Below are 5,960 nucleotides of genomic sequence, written 5' to 3'. Positions count from 1 at the left end.
TCTTTCCCAAAACACTTAGCTCCATTTTGGAAGATTTCACTGATGTCCCCTCCTAAAACTAGAGGTGGGCAGGAGGCGGGGAAGGAAACGCTCGGGTCGTGGCGTGAACATCAGAGCGGGTCCTTGCCCCTCCTCGTCCTCACGCTGGGCTCGTTCTTGTCTAGTCTTGACATCACGCATGTTTGCAGGGCTGTTCCGGGAGAGTCCCCCGTCCCACCCTCTGCCTGGTGGGCAGAGCTGCATCCCAACAGCTCACCCCCTACATGCTTTTTCTCACCCCATGTGACCTTCCCACTGAGTGATGCCCAGCCTCCCAGCTTTTCGGCCTGCAGTCTGGCCCTCTCCCGGTGGCCCTGTGCAGCCCCCGCTGCCACTCCTGTCACCCGCAGCTCCCGACCATGCCCTGTCACCTGCCCCCGCTGTCCTGCAGGGTCCCTCCTGAACCGCAGCGCGTCTGTAAAGGCCAGATCGCGGCCATATCAGCGAACGCTTCTTGGCAGATGAACCTACTTGTCGGCTGCTCCAGTCCGATTTCCTGTCTTTGTCATACAGTCCTGTAAACGAATCCATTTTCTGTGGTTAATGTTAGGTACTAAATTTTAGATTTAATATTCAAAATTAATAAATGTTCAAAAGGAAGCCAGGACAGTGTTCTTCCGGAAGCTCGAGGTCAAGAGGTTGGTGTGTGCAGCCGCAGCGCCTGCCCAGCTGAGTGTGGGCTTCAGTGGGAAGGCCCTTGTCTGTCGGAGGGGTGCACTCCTGCTAGGGGGACCCCGGGCTCCCCCAAGTCCCTACCTCCTGGGGCCGGTCCTGTTTGTGGAGGGGGGACCCTGGTGGGGTGCCCAGGGGCCCAGGAGCAGCTGCTTTTCCCTGCTTTTCAGGCAAGTCACTCAGGCCCCAGGGAGCAGAAGGGACCGTTTGGTCACAGTGTGCTGGATGAGCCAGGACTCTGCCCACACAGTTCTGCTCCTTAGTCCGCACGTCTTTTTTCCACGTTTCTCATTTTAAAAGTTTAAGCATAACATAAAAGTTGAAAGAATAGTCAGCAAATCCCCAATTACCCTTCTCCTAGGATCACCCATTTTTATTTCTCCACATTTGCCTCTGTCTGCAGACACATGTGCAAAGGGCTGGATGTATAGCACGCTCTCGTACTTTCTTTGGCTGAGCCTGTGTCTTTGAGAATAAGGACATTCTCTAAATATCATGGTATCGTTTCCACCTGAGAAAAATAAAAAACAGCCTGTGACAGCTTCTGACATCCAGCCTATGTTCACGTTTATCCCTGTTGTCCTCAGAGAATCTTTTATGTTTTTTTAAGGTTTAATTGAGATTCATTCATTACATTTAGATACTATGTTCCTTGGTCTCTTTTTTTTTTTTTTGCGGTACGCGGGCCTCTCACTGTTGTGGCCTCTCCCGTTGCGGAGCACTGGCTCCGGACGCGCAGGCTCAGCAGCCATGGCTCACGGGCCCAGCTGCTCTGCGGCATGTGGGATCCTCCTGGACCGCGGCACGAACCCGCATCCCCTGCATCGGCAGGCGGACTCTCATCCACTGCGCCACCAGGGAAGCCCCCTTGGTCTCTTTTAATCTGGGGCAGTTCTACCCATTTTGTTATCATTTTTTGTGACGTCGAGTTTGTGTGTGGAATGCAAGCCAGTCTCTTGTGGAACGTGCACCCTCTGCATTTCTTCTGCGGCTTCCTTTCTGCCGGAAGTCTCATAGCCACTGCTGTGTGTGCTGCGTCCCACCCATCACTGCGCGACTGGGGATGCTGGCCTGGACCACAGGTATTGTCTGCCAGGTGTCCACGCGACCGTGAGGATTGACATGTTGAGGTGTATCTTGTTTCTCAGCGACCTTCCACCCAGTGAAAGTTCTGATGTCATCAAGGGTCCTTGCCTGAATCAGTTATTCCTTCGAGAGTTGGGAAAGGATGGTTTTGCTGATTCTTTCCTTTCTTCTACCTGCGTAAGCTGGCACTTTATTCATTGGCATAGTTGAGAGTTAGTGCAGCCTCGCGGACCCTCCTACTCGAGTGTGATGGGCCTTTGTGGCCGTGAGTATGAGCGATGCTCAGGCTGTGCCAGATTCACCGCTGAGCGCCCCATGGCTCCTTTTCCACGAGACCCTCACTTGGCCAACTCGCCGCCCTGGCCCGGCAGGCGTGTCCAGACTCACCCTGTGCCGTCCGCCCTAGTCTCCTCACTGAGCTGGCCCTGCTGGTGGTCCTGGACCGAGCAGAATCTGGCCGGAGATCCAGGGCAGGTGGAGGAGTCTCGCATGGAGGGCAGGCAGTCTGTCTTGTGGCGCACGGGCCTCTGCCCTGCTTGCTTGAGCCTCCTCTGCCGCGCGGGGTAGGGTAGGCCTGCGGGGGCAGAATCCAGGAGGCTCCCCTGGTGAGTGCGGAGCACGGTGAGGACTCGGTGAGTCCTGATGGGCTCCTCCCCATCCGTGGGTAAACTGAAGCAGGGTCCTCAAGATTGCTGGACTCTGAATTTGGTTCCAGGGAGCTCTGCCTCTGTGTTATTTGAAGGGTCTTTTGGTCACATTCTATATTCAGTTGCTCTATTTAACTTCTGAAAGTTTTTATTTTTGTTTTGCACAAAAAGCCAAGAACTTACTTGTCTTACTGGGAGTCGATGGAAGAGCCTGGTGTAGCTTTGAGAGCATGGTAGCAGTGGCCTGTTCCCACCTGTCTTCTCTGATTGTGGAGGGTAGCAAGTACTGTGTCATGTTTAAAATACCTGTTTAATTGTTGGTCTGTTTTTGAAGCTGGTAGGTGTGTAAAACAATGGCTGTTTTGGAGAGAGACACAAAGAGTGTAACCAGGGATGAAGGACTTATTTCCAGTATGTGACACAGTTTTTTAGGTTTGTTTTTTCTAATGGGATCAGGAGTGGCTTAGAGTTGACAGGATGCTGGGTCCGCCCCTGGGCGCCTCTCCCAACCCTGACCTGAGACGTCGGTTCACGCTTGCGTTCACTTTTACTACGAGGACACAGGAGCTTTTGGATGGTAATAGAATAATATGTAAAGTACCGCTCTTACTTAGAGTATTTACGTTTTCTCTTTTCTTGTTCTGTTAGGATGAGCTAGCATATTTCGTTGATGTGTAGATACAAACATCAGTTTTAAAAAGTTCTCTCTTTGGCACTAATTTCCTGCAGTAAGTATCAGAGGAGGGGAATCTTCACCTTTTTTCAAGCCTTCGTGAATTGGCGGGCCAGGTGAGGGGCTGGCTTTTGTGTTTCCCGTTGACTTTACGGTTGCGGCTGCACTGGGGCCCACAGGCCTTGCAGAGGCCACAGGCCGCGTGGTCAGCAGGTGGGGCTGCAGGCTGTTCTCTCCCTTTTGGAACCACCATCCCATGTTACATCAGCTGTAAGCCTCTGGGAATGACTGCAGTTTGGAAAAGCAGGAAGTGAGACATTTTACAGGCTTCAGTTAAGGACTCTTCCTAGTCCCTGACTTGACTGCTGCCTTTTTGTGTCTGGCACGGGTCTTCTGGGGTCGAGCCATTTGACATGTGGTATCCACGGGATGTACTCCCTTTGCACAGGGATGTTAAGTGTGGACCCACGAAAAGGCGTCCGTTATCAAAACCAGAGTAGAGGGAGCGCTGTTCACTTTGATCACTCACATCTCCAAGCAGCTCCGGGTGTCCTGCCTCCCTTCACATCTGTAGGGATGCCCATGACCCCCCGTGCTTGTCCCCATCTGTCCACCGGCCCCAGCGTTGGCTGTCCTGCCTGCACTTCCAGCCAGAGACAGTTGAGATGTCCTCTCGGGAGCTCACTTCAATGCCTGCAGTGCTTGCTCCTGGGCTGGGAGGTGACTTGAGTTTTCTGGGATGGTTTTCTTGATCCTTTTAACCTGATTCTTTTCTGAACATTAAAAGCAACACTCAGAAGTGCTGTTCTCAGGAGCGTTGCTGTTCTTTCCTTCTGTCGCCCTAAAAAGTCCACGTGGAATGTTTTCAGTGGATCGTCACTTAAACAGAGGCTGTATTTCTTAAAATTATGTGACCACATATTTCACATTACTATGATGTGGAGCACACTTTGGAAAAGCCTATCTTAGGGCATATTTTCATTTATATGAACTCAGCACAAATTCTTTTTTTTTTTTTTTTTTTTTTTTTTTTTTTTTTTTTTTTTTTTTTTTTTTTTTTTTTTTTTTTTTTTAATAATTGTGTTTATTTTTACTTGTTGACAGTTTGCTTTATTTATTTATTTATGGCTGTGTTAGGTCTTCGTTTCTGTGCGAGGGCTTTCTCTAGTTGTGGCAAGCGGGGGCCACTCTTCATCGCGGTGCGCGGGCCTCTCACTCTCGCGGCCTCTCTTGTTGCGGAGCACAGGCTCCAGACGCGCAGGCTCAGTAGTTGTGGCTCACGGGCCCAGTTGCTCCGTGGCATGTGGGATCTTCCCAGACCAGGGCTCGAACCCGTGTTCCCTGCATTAGCAGGCAGATTCTCAACCACTGCGCCACCAGGGAAGCCCTAGCACAAATTCTTTAGTAAAGTATGTTAGACTCTCACATCTTTCATAATGTGAATAATTCACTTACCTATATGGGTAATTTGAATTTTCTGTGTTGCGTTTTCTTAAGGCAAGATGTAGTGGTATAGGCTTCAACATGACTGGCTTAGTTCTGCAGTCCAGTTTCTCTAGGAGCTGGGGGAGAGTTTATTTTTCCCTTTTCATTTTCCTTTACCAGGTCTTTGTTACTGGGTGTGGGATCTTTAGTTGTGGCATGTGGGATCTAATTCCCTGACCAGGGATCGAACCCGGGCCCCCTGCTTTGGGAACACGGAGTCTTAACCACTGGACCACCAGGGAAGTCCCCTATGCCTTTTTGAGAAAGTAGGGTTTCAGATGTTACACTTCACTGTAAGATAAAAATCTGTAGTCACATGGGTCCCCTTGAGATGTGTGCTGCATTATTTTTGATGGGTAGAGAGGGCTCCCAGATGGAAGGTCTGTTTTAAGGTTTTCCTCATAAATTTTTAGAAAAGACAAAAAATGAACCCTTTTCTTTTTTGGTATGTTATGTTTATTTTCACTCTGTATTATGAAATTTCTTCATTATATTAGGAATTTTAACATAACAGGATTTACTTAGTGGAATTGGGGGGCTGTATTATTAGTCTAGCTTTTAGTGGCCCAAGGTGTACCAATTTGCATGAAAAGTAATTTTAGAAACCTTATATAACAAACTTTTCCTAATAGTGGGAATTGTAGTGTGTACTATTCTTGGAAATAATAGAAATGTTTAATTGGAAAAATTTGGAATGTCACAGGAATTTCAACTCTTGGCAGTTGCTGTCTCATGTATTTCTGTCATCAGCTGGAATTGAAATCCAGTGCTTTTTATCTGAAATGAGCTAAATCCTTATGTATTCATGTGTTTTCCATCTGACAGTGTAACTCGGGGAGTGAGCCACTTCAAGACAGCCTGGTGGGGACAGTGCCTCGGCTCCTCTGCGTACCTTGCGCTCAGTCGGTGGGGCTGGACTTTGGCCTTGTGGGCTGTGGGTACAGAGACGTTCCTGAAAGTGGCTCTACTGTAATAAAACCTATACTTAGGTTAAAACCACTGCTGCTCTTGAGAGATGCCCGTGTAGACTGTCCTCTAAAGCACGGGTCCCCAACCCCTGGGCCGCAGACCGGTATGGGTCTACAGCCTGTTAGGAACTGGGCTGCATAGCAGGAGGCGAGTGGCGGGCAAGCAAAGCTTCATCTGCTGCTCCCCGTCGCTCCCATTATTGCCTGAACAAACCCGCCCCTCTCCCCGCCCTGTGGAAAAATTGTCTTCCACGTAACTGGTCCCTGGTGCCAAAAAGGCTGGGGACCGCTGCTCTAAAGGGAGGCTCCTGATCCCTCTCCTCCCAGCACCGCTGCCTCCTGTGGAGCTTGGTAGAGTAGTCAGTCACCACCCCCCCGCCGCCGCCGCCC

At 49.9% G+C, this 5,960-nt stretch overlaps 1 protein-coding gene across 1 annotated transcript in view; it reads left to right on the top strand.

The window, feature by feature from the left end:
- WDR37 (WD repeat domain 37) overlaps nt 1-5,960 on the top strand; it is a 45,417-nt gene that overhangs the window by 29,082 nt on the left and 10,375 nt on the right. The gene's annotated exons all lie outside the window — the stretch shown is intronic.

The sequence above is a fragment of the Lipotes vexillifer genome, unplaced genomic scaffold (genome assembly GCF_000442215.2).
Source record: "Lipotes vexillifer unplaced genomic scaffold, Lipotes_vexillifer_v1.1 scaffold646, whole genome shotgun sequence".
Taxonomy (NCBI): domain Eukaryota; kingdom Metazoa; phylum Chordata; class Mammalia; order Artiodactyla; family Lipotidae; genus Lipotes; species Lipotes vexillifer.
The sequence above is the reverse complement of the archived record's forward strand: the minus strand, read 5'-3'. Positions and strand labels throughout refer to the sequence as shown.